The 16,332-nt window shown below is 28.2% G+C and overlaps 1 long non-coding RNA gene across 1 annotated transcript; it reads right to left on the bottom strand.

The window, feature by feature from the left end:
• Positions 1 to 13,824: 13,824 nt before the first annotated feature.
• Positions 13,825 to 15,938, bottom strand: LOC111035255. The gene is made up of 3 exons (XR_002604632.1): positions 15,747 to 15,938; positions 14,233 to 14,326; positions 13,825 to 14,003 (listed from the first exon to the last, which is right to left on the bottom strand). It is a non-coding gene; the product is annotated as an uncharacterized LOC111035255 (long non-coding RNA).
• Between the last annotated feature and the right edge of the window lie 394 nt (positions 15,939 to 16,332).

Genomic DNA, 16,332 nt, shown 5'->3' on the forward strand with positions numbered 1-16,332 from the left:
AAGACGCAGTGAAATTAAAAAGTCCGAGTATGACTTAAACCTTTTATTGAAAGAAGAAACCAATATTGTAATGTACCTAATAATAAATTGTCGATAGAAACAAATGTAGTCCCTATTTTAGTTACCTCCGACGACTTTACACGGTAATCGGATCATGACTTGTCTATATTATAATTTATTCATCATAGTCGTATCTGGAAGTATTATTATAACGTTGATGCCTTTATATACTATATGGTCGGATAATGTTACGATCTGCAAAAATTGCCAAATAACTAATAGTCAAATAAACGAAAAAATATTTCGGGTACTGGGAGGGGCACGTGCCCCGGTTGCCCCCCCCCCGGCTACGGCATTGATCACATTCTGTTATGGTGCGAGTACCAGCTGGCACCTGTGCGATATTTTATTCCTTTTCTTTCCGCGTTTCTCGTAACAACGCCGCGAACACTCATTACGTCGGCCATCGTGTATAATAATAATAATAATAATGATAAAATATACGCATACCTGCAGCAGCCTTACCACCCGCCGCCGCCTGTTCACGACGATCTCTTGTGATAAAACACCGACAAACGTCCACATGGAATCCAAGCGCGCGTATAAATTATAATGAGCATAAGTATATTTTAGCATGGGATATAAAATATTATCAAGCGACGAGTGCGCGCCGGGTGTGCGACTCACACACAGTCACAAGAGACGGCGGTGCGGTGGGCTTAATGAAATCGACCGAGTCGGACGACTTACGATCCGCTGGTCGGCCGACGAGCGTATTTATCACGCACACGATATCGAATTACCATTAGGAAACGTGTGTACGTTGTACGTTTTAATCGGACAGACAGTTTTGCGCGCCGTAGAAACGATATGTTTTGATTTATTGCGCTAGGAAATGGTTACACCTACGCCGTAATACCGCACAGAGTCATCCGTCAGGTATAAAATAATAAAGCGTAAAATATTGTAACACACACTCGCGTGTCCGACATTTTAACTAATAATAGGTATAATATACCTATACGCCTTCACTGACGGTCGATCTGTGTGTAATCGCACCCTGGACATCACAATAATACGGTAGGTGACAGCATGTCAAAAACCCTAAGCGATACTGTGTACAAGGGCTGCCCCCCTCGGCTCCCACCGTCTCCTCTTTCGGAAATCTTCTACAACGGATCTCGGTCACTGTGCGGTACTTCACCGGCAATCTCACTTTTACCTGGTTGATATAGGTGACTAGTGCAGTCCTATACAAAATACGCATTTATAATAAATTACAATCTCGTGTTCGTTGAATTCGACGGATATGCAAAAATGTACTATATTTTTTAATTTGTTTGTCATAAGAGCTTAGTTACATTTTTTTTTTTAAGGACATAATATTTTAGTCAATTAAGTATCTGGAGGAATCAAATTTGGAGGAGTCCTATGGGGTTCAACTAGAGAATATCGCAGGCAATATTAGAAAGACAATTTTAGAGAAGGATATTTAGACCCAACAAGAATAATTTCACTCAGAGGTACTATCAAACACGGATAAAATCAAAATATGCGGAAATATTATATAATGCCTTTGAAGAATCAAATATAACTATAGTAATTTGAGCCAAAAGATTAATTTGGCTAGGTCACTTACTAAGGACTAACAGTATCGCAAAAGAATAGCACTAAATTGGAAACCACAGGGGAAGAAGTCCTTAGGTGGACCTAAACAACTATGGTCTCATACAGTCACAAAGGATCTAACAATACTAGGGGTGGAAAATAACAAGAAAGTAGAATTAGATAGAAAGAGACGGAAGGAAGTGTGTGATATAAAAATAGGTCTGAACGGCCTTTGAAGCTGAACAATTTTTTTTATCTGAATTATGAGTAAAATTCAAGTTTCTTTTTATCTCTATGAAATGATATGGGTTCTCATAAAAAAAATGTTTGGATTTCATTAGTGAATACAATGTTTATAAATAACATTTTGTTGATTCATTTCATTAGTGATTATATACAAACGTCAAACACAATACATTGTTTATTCATTGGGCTAAGTTGTTAATCTCGATAATGAACGTTATAGTGTTGAATAAAGGCCATAAAAAGAAAACAATATTTCTAATGGGTTTTAAAAAATGTGTTACGTATGTACATGTGTAAGTTTGATATAATTTTTAAACATACATTTAACGTTAGACTGATATATACATACATATATGTTTGTATAGTAATAATAATAATATAAATGTTACAATATTTGAAGATTTAACTTCTCAGATTTCTATCCTCCTTGATTTAATTCCGTATTTTACACATTTTTTAATAAAAATTAGGTTTATTTTATTACAATCCTAAAAGTAAAACTTTTCATAATTTCTGTAATAGCATGAGAAGTGGAATATTTTAAATGTTTTTAGTCAAGATTATTTTATGTTGCCATGTTGGTTTTATTCGGATATTTATTTAACTATAATATGTTATCTAATATATTTTTTTAAGAATCTACCTATATTTTATTTGGCCATAGGTATGTAAATATTTTATTCCTATTTACTTTTACTGATAGAACTATACTTAAGGGTTATAAATATAGTGTACTTCGACATAAAACTCAATATATATTAAACACAATTTATTACATTATTAAACCAATTGAATGTGAATTATTATTTATTTTCATATTTTAAAAGTTAAAAAAATATAGTTTTACCAAGATTAGTTAAATCGTTAGTGGACATTTTAAATCCCACACATTTTTACACAGACGTTTAGTAAATAACATTATATCATAGTCTATTGCATTGCTTGTTTGTGTTTCAGATGAATAACTTTAGTCTTTAGTAATATTTTATTGGTTACTAATTTGAGTACATACACATTTAGGACTAAATAAATATGTAGCAGATAAAAATTAAATTGCTGTAGTCATGAACCCCCAGGCCTCAATAATTCTGGTTTTAGTGTAGACAATCAAATTAGAACATTATATTCCAAACAATATAATTTTTAAAAACTATACAGGTTGTTTGTTTGTGCGATCAATAGTCAATACGTTAAAAAAAAAAAAACATTTTTAAAATCTATACACCGTATTTCTTGTATCGCTCAAAATCTAAAATTGACTTCGATTTTATGTGTGCAATTCGTGTTGCTATTCAGATGACTTTATCCTATTGTGATTTATCTATTCTATTGCATCTTATACAGCTACCAGGGTCTTACTCGTGATTCTAATATGTCAAATATTATGATAGATATGATTGATTTACTGCTTAAAATAAATAAATATGCCATTACATTCGATATGAAAAATAATTTATCTACATGCACTGTTTTCTGAGTATAAGATTGTTAACTATTATAAAAGTTGGTTTTCTATTTCAACATAAAGAAATACGTTTATTAATGATTGACTTGTATGTGATTATTGCCGTAATAATAGTATACTTGGGTATTTATATTTGTTTCTAACGATGTAGATTCTACCTCGTAGACAAAAAATCCAAAATACTATATAATTTTGTAATTTGATAAAAAAAAAAAAAAAAACTGGTAATTCATGATTTATGTAATTATATAAATTTATTGTTTAGACATTATAATATGAAATTCCTGACGAGCGGAGGCGACTGGTTCTCTGCATTACTGTGCTATATCGCAAGTAACCATTGGCGGGTCGGTGTATAAATTAGTTTTTTTTTTTGGTAATTTGACAAAATTTTAACAGACGGATGAAATAGGTAGGTACTCGTGTTTGGTGGTTCTGTATTTTTATAATATATTATGTGTAGCGTGAGACAGTCATTATTTCGAAAACTATACTCATTAACAATTTTTAAAATGCTTGTTTTTATACGATAATATAAAGTCACTTAAAAATACTGTACAAATATTTTCGAAATAATATGTTTATAAGGTAGGTTAAAAAATAAAAATTATCACATAAGAAAATATACATTTTTTTATATTTTTTTTAATTTTCTAGTTTTCTCAGGTTTTACCTATGGTTAATTATAATATTGTTAGGTTAATTTGAGTTCTGATCTAGTCATTTTAATAAAACATTTATAATTTAATATATTTTAGTATTTTTTAGTCTAATAGACTTTAATGTGCATTAGAATTAGGTATAACCGTTAGGTACGTACACTAAAGATATATATTTAAGCTGAATATATTTGTGATTTTAGTTTTTATTAATTTTTGTACACGGTACTACTATTTAAAATATTTTACTCTTGAATATGGATGGTAAAACGAGCTTAGCTTATAAGTACACTACAGAAATTGCGTAATAAATAACTGATTGATTTTTAACAAATTTAATACAGTTTTGCATTTTATCCTTTTTATATTTTTTTTATCTATGTATCAATAATCATTAATTATTATGTGCTATTTAAATTTTCTTCTCATTATGTGAATTACCTTCTATATGTATAAAGTTTTTTTTTAATGATGTGATTCATTTAAGTGTTTTTATACTCTGGTGTTTTGTTGATAACGCATGATAATGGATACAAAATGTCGTTACTATAATTTAAATCTTTAAATCTTTAATTTTCATCTTTATTGTGAACCGTTATAAAGAATCATAAATGTCAAGTATTTCGTAATAATGAAGAATATACCTAACATATTAAAAAAAACTTGACGAAATAGGTCATTACGCGTGGTTGGGGTCTGTGATACAAATGATAAATTACATAGTTCTTGTACTAAATCAGAAACATTTTATTATAAGCCATCATCATGGAATGAAGAGAATTAAGTTGTTCAATGAACACTGAACATTCAACTCAATAGATTTTGGACAGAAATAACATTTAAGGATTTTAAACCATTTAAATCAATTATTTTAGGTATGCCATCGAATTAAATAACAAAAAAAAATAATAATTTATTTCCGAGACTCGACATTCTCCCCATAAAAACGAACACGATCTACTCGCCAAACATTGCCTAATAATACATCGCAAGTAATTTTGTTCAAATCACGCTTAGTAATTTGATTCCATTAATTGGATTCAACGTCGTGTTTTAATTAGATAACTGACATTGACCTTTAAATATGATAATATGATACCTAGCCTATATTTCCCTAGCTGCCATCAGATTATATTAAGATACGTAGGTAATTATTTATTTTATTGGTGTCTCGTATTTAGGCGTGAAAATGCAAGCACACTGCGATCACGGCAAGCAATCCATTTGAAAAATAATCTTTAAAAATACCTCATTGTTGATTATATAATATTCACTAAGAATATTGTTGTGATATGAAACAAAATTAAGTATAACTTATGGCGACAACCAACATTAAATATACACAGCCACTGTTGAAAGCAAACCTGGTTATTTGCTTTAATTTTAATTTTGGTAGGTCTACCTAATGGTTATTTGCTCAAAATCATAATACCGTCTTTACCTATACATATTGTTAATTATTATTTAGTACAATTTGTCATTAAAATATATTCTTTTATGCAATATTTAACATTAATATTGTTCATTTAAATTATTAATATTGTTTTGTACACCACCCTAGCTCTCAGAAGGTACATAACAAATTGCCAAAACTTTATTCGGAAAAATAGTACCTAATGTTCAAGAAGCAGAACACTAAATTTTAGCCAGTTGACAATATTTTCATATTAGAGGTACCATTTCTATTCTCATAAATATAATAACGATTATTATGATAAATTAATATTATTATAAGCCACATGTGAGTTTATATAACGGCCATCCTATATCCCTATATTGTAATTTTTATACATAATTTTTCTGTTTATTAGACTTCAGGATTAATTTAAGTAGCTCAAGTGAATTTACTTGCTAGAATATGATATCATAACATTAATTAATTATTAAAAAACCGTGTTACAATAAATCAATTGGCAATTTAAAACAATATTACAAAAACATTTACAAAAATGAACATATTTTGAGATCACGTTGACATATTTTAAGAAAAACAAATTAGTACCATAGTGAACACAAGACGGATCAAATGCGTTTGCTTTTTATTTTTTCAAGAATTACGTGACGAAAAAAAACAGCTATGTAACTAGAAATTTGGATTACGAGGCATATAAGAGCCCCAGGGAAAAATATGTTTATGGCATTATGATAGATGATTTTACATTACATAATCATTTGAATTTTATATACTGATAAAAATTATAATTATATTGACTTCATAGCAATTACATTAAGAATATTATTAAAACGTCCACTGGGTACAATTAAAAAAAAATAGAAAACCCCAAAGTCATGCGATCGAGTACATTAATTACCAATATAACTATTAAGTTACAAGGTAAAATTAATGGTAGGTACCTTATATATATTTTTACCAACTTTATTAAATATTGTAATATCATTTTAAGTAACGGAAATAATAAAAAATGAAAAAATAAAACTATAAGCGAATACTTAAATAAAAGTGTTGACTGAAAAGCTGTGATCATCAAACAACTGTTCTATACATGTATACATTTAAAGTTTCTTAATATATATACAGGGTGATTTACCAAGCATTGCTCATCCATATTTTTTTCTTTTATAATGGATTTATTCAAACTCTGAGTAATATACTTAAAGACCAAATTGTCAAAGTTTTGAGATTATTTGAAATACTCGAAGGAGTGGCGGTACAAAATTACAAACTTCTGTTTGCCAAATAGGAACCCCGTTTTTGTTCTGTAAATTAATTATTAGATATTTCTTTTGAAAATGTTTATGTACCTTATTCAAAATTAGAATGAGTAGTTTCTCAGTTATTAAAATATTTATACTACGGAGAATAGTCCTTAAATATGGTTTTACAAAAATAAAATATACGCAGTATTGGATCTAATATTTATTGCACTTGGATCATTCATACAAATTATGAATGATGAAAGATTGACATTAATTTTTAAGATTTTCAAATCATTATGGTTCCTACCATAAAATAAACCCATTATCAAAGACTTATTATTCTTAGTTGTATGCATAGACAAATAACTCAAAATTACTCTTATGAATTTTTATTTTGATACTTACGTCAACAATTTTAGAAAAATTATATACTCAATAATTCGGGGGAGAAGAAGGTATTCAGTTCGAAAAAGTTTGGATCTCCACAGATCACTGAAAGTAGCACCACAATTTTTTAAACATTTGAAATAGGGTTCTTGAATATACTTAAAAATCCCGAAGTTCCGAATTTGAATTAATTAATAATTATTATGTGTAAACAATGTTTATGGGGGTGAGATTTTTTGTATATTAGCTTCACTCTGTATATTATATATTTCTACCATATATGTATACAGTAGAAGTTATAAACGGTTAAATGATTGATATCAGTAAACCTATGTGCTACAGGTATTTTTATTTTTATTACAACAAACATACATAAGATGTTAACATGTTTAATACATATTAAAGTATAAATAATAAGTAAGTGTAATGTATAATTTATATTAAACATTTGATTTCATATCGTGCTTATAATATATTATACTATATTTCATAAATATTTGTTTAAGACTTAATACGATATTTACGAACAGTTTGGTTATACATACAATAATCCTTCCATTTGCTATCAAAATATTAATGATATTCATTATAATTGTTTCAGATTTAGTACCAATATTATTACCTATCCTCAAATCGTATAACAATTTGAACATCAATATAATTTTCATTAAACGATTAAAAGTGATGCTATTCGATTGGACGAATACGGAATAATATTATAATTGTGTAAAGTGCAAGCGAGTAATAGAATACAATTCCTTGACTGAAAGATTAAGTTTCGATGAACTCCATCGATGAACACTTTAGAATTCAAAGTAATAATTATAGATTAAATACATAGGACATTACACCGACATAATACATTTATATTTATCAAATATTGAAATATCAATGTTTAATTGTATAAAAGACAATACAACTCATAAAAAAAAAATTAATGCATTTAATGACTAAAAGAAACTAGAAAAAGTGTGGGTATATTTTTTCTCGAACGTGGATCACAAACATATGATTTGTCGTACAATAAATTACAGTCAATAAATTACAGTCACCATTATATTTATGAAGTCTTTTGGGTGGTCATCCTACTTTATGTACCTATACTGCTTCTACTCATAGAATAGCTTTTTCTAACTATATTTTTACCTAATCAATTAATATTTTATACTATGCTAATAATTGCGTCATAACAATATGATGTATGCCATCGTATAATATTATGCTTTTTTTAATTTTTGTCCAAACGTAATCCATAGGATATTAAAATATTTGATTTTTTTTACGGTTGACATGGTTGTGTCATTTTCAAGGTTTTGCAGAGAAAATATGTGAAGATTGGTTTGTTTGTTGAGTCAATATTATTTGTTGTTTGTCAAATGTCTAAAAAAAAAACATTAACCTGCCCGATACGTTCTACAACAGAGAGCTGCCGGGTACAGATCGATCGAATTGTGTGTACACATTTTAAGAAGAAAAAAAGATTGTCCCATTATAAAACGCAACACGCCACACCGTAATGTATATTATTCCAGGGCTAGACGTTCGGAATCCATTCACTTTCGATCGTATCGACATAATCCGGTGGACTTCTGTGTTTGAGTTGGAACGGGTTTGCCATCGCCCATCGATAATAATTTCAATTGGAATTCTTTACCCATCGGTACAGAAGCGTCGATATGTCTCGTGTCGATCGTTGTCTTCGTTGATCCGTGAATCCATCGGTGTCGTTCACCGATCAAGGGACGCCTGAGAAACCTTAACGTGTCAAGTAGGTATACCGACTGGTATCCCTGTTCGATACCTGTACGACTGTTAATAATATGGATAGGAGGTGCCTTCTACAGACCAACGGTTAGTGCAGTCGGAATCGATTTGTTGCGATGGAGTCCGATCCGTTTGGTATTGCGCCTACGTCCGATATTTTGAGACGGTTTACTATTGTCGCAATGCATTTGGTTAGAGTGAAAACTTAGGAAACAAAAGTTGTATGATTTATTATTTTTAAGATTGAAAAACTGATTTCGAACCTCGAAAGTAAGATAAGTACATTACATTTTGTAAGTTAAAAATTGTCAAAGTTGAGTTTATTGTTTTTTTACCACTGTCGAGACATTAGGGTCCTTAGTTTAAAACTGACAAGTTTCTTTGTCGTATCCTTATAGCCACTGATATGGAATTATTTTTTAAAAGCTGCAAGTCTGAATAACTTAAATAAATAACTTATTGTACACGACTGATGACTGACAATATTAATTCATGTAAGTAGCATATGTATGGGTATAATATTTCGAGTAATTTATTTATTTTAGATTTATATGCTTTTACATCCTCTTTAGATAAAAAATGTTTGTATGATTTTTTTTATGCCTCGTAAATCTATAGGCGACCCTAAGGTTTTTAATATTATTGCAAAATTAATTAACGTTACAGATAATTTGAGCTGTATATGCTGTTCTAGAAACACTGGTATAAAACTACTTACAATAATAAAAAATAATTATTAGATACCTAACTATTGTTTATTAAGAATTACAAGTCAGTGACCATTTGTGGCTGCCCGATGTCATAAATTATTATTATATTATTTGGCTTATGGACATACAAGTTATATTATTTTTACTTTTGTGTACGTATACTTGCATTGTCCTTTGGCGTTTTGACACCATATTAAAACATATCTGTATAACGCTCTACATAACCAGTTCCAAGTCAATGTACCAATGAACTAAATATGCTTTAATTGAAAAACCATATTTCTATATAGTCCATAGGGTACCTATTATTGTTATTATTTAATATGTTAGAGTATTGGTAATAGCGTTATATATATAAAAAAAAACGAGTTTAATAAATAGAAATATTGATACAAATATAATCATTTAAAACATCTGCAAGTTATACTCTTTAGGGGGTTTAATTTTTTTATCTATATATTATCGAAAAACCAATTAAACTATTTTCATTTTTTTAAAGACACGTAATTATTTTTATAATACCTACACGATTTCCAGCTACAAAGTTCCATATTTTACATTAGAGAGCTGAGAATCCTAAGTGTATGTGTAATATTGTAATTTACATCTAAGAAATAAAACCGTAAAATGAAATGTTATTATTGCACTCATCATCGCCCATTGTTCATGTTGAAAGTTGTATAATGTACTATCAAATTACTTGGTGCATTAAGGACTATTCTTTACTTATGATATCATAACTTGTAGACCTCACAGAAGACACGATATTAACAATTTTTCACTAAAATAGATCAAAACGCAGTGTAATGGACTTTTTGTAAGTCGTCGGTTAACATATATTATGATTGCATAGTTAATAATATTTTCAAACGCGTGAAACATATTTACGTCGCGTTTATTATAGCACCCCGAAGCTAATTGATGGCTTAATTTTTTTTTTTAAATTATGGCCACTCTATAATAATAATGAATAAAAACTGCATTAGCAGTCAGAAAATAATAACGTAATCACGAACTCGTTGCTGCAATTAAAATCGATATCTAATGTGACACAGAACCATCGATCAACATTATTTTCGAAAATCTTGTATCGACCAATATATAAATATATAATATGATGTAATTGCATATTGTATCAGTAAGATAGTTTGAAGTTTAAATGCTTCCCTGTGCTAACGAATTGGAAAAACTGGAATACAAGTTCGCTCTTAGCTACAATAGACTTATCAGCTTGAAATGTTGCATAATATTACTGTTTTGCATTACCAATGTTAGAGCAATTATTATAATGTATAGGTAACTATCAAGACTTACTAGATATTTGTTACGTACTTACGCAAAATGTGAAATATAAGTATTATGTCTACGCTTCTTGGGTTACAACAGAACAATAATATTTTACGTTGTAGGCAATTATTTTCATATTTATAATGTGGTTCCGACTATTATTAATCGGGTAATTCATGGATTTAAGTACCACAATATTAAGAGATATCAAGATATTTTAAATCTTCAAAATACATAATTTAAAAAAACTCATATTTTCAAACATTAAAAATAATTTTCTTTGTAATACTACCTTAAATATATTACTATACTTGTTAGGATATGCAATTGAATTCCTATGAAGAACAACTTATAACATCTCTATAATCTGTCGTTGTAAAAATGTTGTTTAATAAAAACACGAGCAACGTATCCATACTGTCATATTAATATTCACTTAGCACATATTTTGCTCTAGGGTATACAGGTGGTAAGTATATATCTTTTAAAACTAAAAAATATAAACAAGATATTGTTATATAAATTGTTGTTATACAATAAAGCTGTTTGAATGTTAATATTTACAAATGGAATTGAGATGAATATCGTAAATAATATTTACAAAAACGCATGACAGTTGTAGGTATGCAACCGTGCATATATCCCACGTTCAGAATATATTGCAGTTATTAATTGGTTTATGTGATAAACTGTTTAATAATTATAATTATGATAAATATTATAAAATACAAACATTAATTATATAAAAACGTGGTGTAAGTTTTTCAGATATCATTATAAATGTTAGTTGTGTTCGTGCATGTACTGTGTACCTTGAAAGCTTTTTTTTAATATACACTAATCATTAAATAAACCGGAAAATATACGATTCTGATCGGCGATGGTGTAAAATAAAAAAAAATATAAAATTATGTAATATTAGATCTAGTTTTTATTGGTACTTGGACCATTTTTACAAATTATAATTGTTTGTTGGATTGAAATTAATTACTACAATTAGTTTTAAATCACCATTACGCTTATATTTTCCGAATCCATTATCATGGACCTATCCTATTGAAACTATTATCTTTAGTGCATAAAGTTAAATAACTCAAAAACAAATCATTTCAATTTTGATTTTGATACGTCATATTTTTCAGACAAATTATCCACTAAATAATTTACAGAAGGAAAGGGGGAAGAAGGTTCTTATTTGGAAAAAAAAAGAAGTTGTATATTCACAAGACACTTCTCAGGTATTCAAAAAAATCTCAAGAGTTTGAAATTATTTAAGTAAATAATATAGTATAAAGTATAAAGTATTTTAAAAGTTCTAAAAATCAGATATTGATATTAACCGTATTATTAAAAAAAGGGGCTGAGCGCAAGGTGAATCCCCTCTATATTAAAATTGACTTTTGCGCTTAACTTTAATAAACTCTTAATGTTCTCAATAATTTTTCAAATTCAAATATACGATTAGTTGTTATCTACTTATTCACTGTTCTATGAATGAGAAAAAAATGTATATTAAAGTATTTTTTGTTTAATTATTTCCGAACCTTAATTAATTTATGAATTTTAATTAACAGACGATAGTTGTAATACACTTATATTTAATGATACGAGTATAGTTACAACTTGCAACTCTACGAGATATGTATACGAATATAATACATTTAATATTTAGAGAATTAAATATACGTAATTTTTTTCATTATTTAAGTTTTCCTGGCGTCAATCAATAAAATTGGGTTTATACTTTATAGGTTTAAAATTGTTAACATTTTTGTACCAGTTATCATTGGTTACAAGATTACCAGGTAATAGTTTAACAGACTGCGATTATAGGTTTTGATATTATTTTAACATTATTTACAATAGACAATTTGTTACTCACGATTTATTTTATTTTATTTAATAAAAAGCATCACGGTGACGACCTCGTTGGAGTCTGTGACTGTTACAATGGATACCCAACCCGAAATGTTGTTCGTTTCTAGCTTTGCAAAGATGATTGAAGAAGCTTACCGTTAGGTTCTTGATGTAGAAATATAAATATTATTAAAGTAAACAATCAGTTGAGTATGATAAAATGTTTACATCTATTACATATTTCAACAATGAAATAACGATTATCCCCCAAACTAAATTATTCTACAATCTTAGGCCCTCCGAATTTGTATCTGCCCTATGACCTGCGAGTCTTAAGAACGGGTCTAGTGGAGCGCGATGGCAATACCTGGTTAATTTTTATTAGGTACAATACGTTGGCCACAAACATAATATAAAAGTACACAATCAACAAACAAGTTATTCATATTTTATATTATAATAAATAATATATTATGCTGGCTAAATAATATGTTTGTTATTCATTTTCTTTTAATATAAGAAACGAACCATAATATACCTATTATTAACTGTTTGTTTAAATTTGGTTCAAAATACATTTACATAATAATATAATATACATCAGTTTTAGCTTTCATGAAAAATATTTATATTTTTCCTATTAACTGTTCTAATTTGTAATTTCTAAAAGTTTTCCAAGATCCTTTTTAACTTTTCTAAGTTTTTTTTTATTCGCGAATTATTTTATTTTATTTTTAATATACATCACACTATTTCAGATTCATAAAATGCACACATCAACGTCATCAACAATGAATTAAATTATTATCAAAAGATTGTATTCTTCAGAATACAGATATAAAATAATTGTATGTACCTACCTCAATGTTTCTTCACTTTTAAGCTTGATGGAAAAGTTATTGAGTTCAAGTGTAGTAAGAAATTACTTTGATATAAGTCTTAAGACTAATTGGTCAGCAAAGTTAAGCTAAGTTGAATGCCTAAACCAAGTGAGATAACTTCTTGCATTTTGTAAATATACGTATTTAGACATATTAGGTAGGTATTATAAGTATAACTACTATTATTAAGTATTTTTAGTATTTATTGTAATTTGTAACGTAGAATACATCCCTGTATTATACTATTCATATCGCGTAAAATTATAATTTTATTGAACATTGTCCACCCCTTCACGCATCACCATTCAATCACCGTGTCCAATGCATCACCTATTATCGCCGGCCGACACCACGACATGTACACAGAAACACTTTATTCCAGAACCGTAAAAAATTGTACAAAGAACTTTAACTGCATTTTAGACTGGTCCAATGGAGATTAGAGATGTTCCATTATCTATTGTAATGAGTGGTTGGCGACCTAGAAACAGGATATTGGCTAATCACTAAATGATGATAAATGCAATATAATATCTGATAAGTGTAATCATAATAATAAAGTTAGTTTTAGGCATTAGCCTAGGACAGTGTTGAATTTAAAGTATACCCATTCTATTACTCACAACATTTTTTACAGGTTTCTAATAATTCGAAACTCGAAATATTTTAACCCATTTTTACACTTTGGACTCATCTACTTATCTACTTACTTATCCTTGGACAGTAATGTAGGTCCTTCAGCTCCTGCTTCCCGAAACACACTAAAATCCAAAGCTAGTAAGCTGAGAATGGACGAATTCCGTGCTGCGACAAAAAAAAATATTATAAATTAAAACCAATAAAAACCTATTAATTTTCTAATTTGATATTTATTTATTTACTTATGAAGATGTAAAAGTTTTAAATGCAGTTTTCCCTGTACTTACCAACATAAATGAGCCAAGCGTTCGTTCTCGCTTATGGTCTGGATTAGGCCTATCGGGGACACCACAATTTATAAAAAAACGCGCCTCGTGTAATACTTCATACTTTTAAACAACATGGACGATATAATATTATGACGCTTGACAAGCAAAGGTGGTGAGGAAATTTGCACAGCACTGTCGTCCTACTCTGAGTCCTTAAAGTTGCGATATACCTTATAATAGGTAAGTAACAATAATATTTATTTCACATAAAGTTACTAATACACGTAGATACTACGAACGGCCATAAGATAATATTAATATAATAAAATTAAACAAGCTTAACTTTTAAAAAGAGAGAGTTCGTTCGTTATATTACAGTAATTTTACTGTGTAAAAGGTGATTATTGAAGGTAAATCCAATATAAATAATTAATAAATACTAATCATCATAATCTTAAAGTAGGTATTTATTATGCGTATAGTAAAATAGTAGTTACATTTAGGTATATTTTTATATGCATCTACTATGTATTTTTTGGTGTGCATATCTCTTGAAACTAGACATCTAAAATTAATTTATTGAGCTTAGTAGGTCGATATTAAATTGTTTTGTTATTATTTACATTATAACTACGTGCATTTTAATTAATAATTCGCAGATTAAGGAAATGCCTTTATTTTTCTGCAAACAGAAAACAAAAACAAACGAATCTGCCTAATATTAACAGATGGTATAAGGTAAGGTTTTTAATGATCAATAATATTAACAATCATATTTCGATGACACTATACAATTTAATTGGTACATCTACCAATATTATCAGTTAATTTAACAACGATTTGTTTATCAACGAAAAAGATATTGTTTATTCAGTAATGGATTGATGAGTTAAATATGTCTGTGTAAATTATATATTACAAAACCATGATAACTGTGCTGAATTAAATTCAGTCTTAATGAATATCGAGTGCATTATAAAATATATAAATGATTGCGTTTTATTGGTAATTAAAACATAATATTTTTAAATCCAAAGTTCTTCAGTCGAAACTCTATTGACTGTAAGTAATTAATATTCAACGAGTCTGCAGGTATATGTAGACAATAGTCATACTATAGGTATTTGTTGAAAGATAATTCTTTGAAGAATTTTAAGTTATAAATAATAGGTTATTAATAGGAAATCAAACATTGATAATTTTAACGAATAAGAGGGGGTTAATATTGTTATAGTTTAAGTAAAAAAAAAAAACTAATATAAAAAAATAGTTGTATAACAATATAATACGTATATTATAAACATAGATGTACTCACAGTTTATTGAAACTTAAAACATTCTCTATTCCAAAAATAGTTTCGCCGCATAATCATATCCCAAAAAATAATTTTATAATAAATTACGATATTTATTTTGACATAAATTTAAAAAAAAAAACATTATAAAGTTGTTTATAATATTTACAGTAAATTTAATCCGAAGAACACATTAGTTCAATTTATTTAATTTATTTTAAAGTGGCTTAATTAATTTAGAACTTTATTTTAATATCAAAACTATTGATGTTTCATCTAAAAAAAATAGCTATTAACTCGGTCAAAATGGCATTGAAAAAAAAAATAATTTTTATCAATCTTTAAGTGATTTTAATTAAATTGTATATGTATATATTGACATATATTTATACGCAGTAAGTATTTACTTTATTCAATTGTATTTGTACTCGTATAAAAAATATTGTAGTTGACTTAATCAAAATACTGTTTTTTTTTTGTTCAATTACGTTCAAAATAATCTCACTGATGAAATAGTTATAAATTCCTGTATAATATTTATGGAAAGTGATTCACCAATCAAGGATGCTCATAACCTTTTATCTTCAATAATTTAGTTATTAAAAAA

The sequence above is a fragment of the Myzus persicae genome, unplaced genomic scaffold (genome assembly GCF_001856785.1).
Source record: "Myzus persicae strain clone G006 unplaced genomic scaffold, MPER_G0061.0, whole genome shotgun sequence".
Lineage (NCBI taxonomy): Eukaryota > Metazoa > Arthropoda > Insecta > Hemiptera > Aphididae > Myzus > Myzus persicae.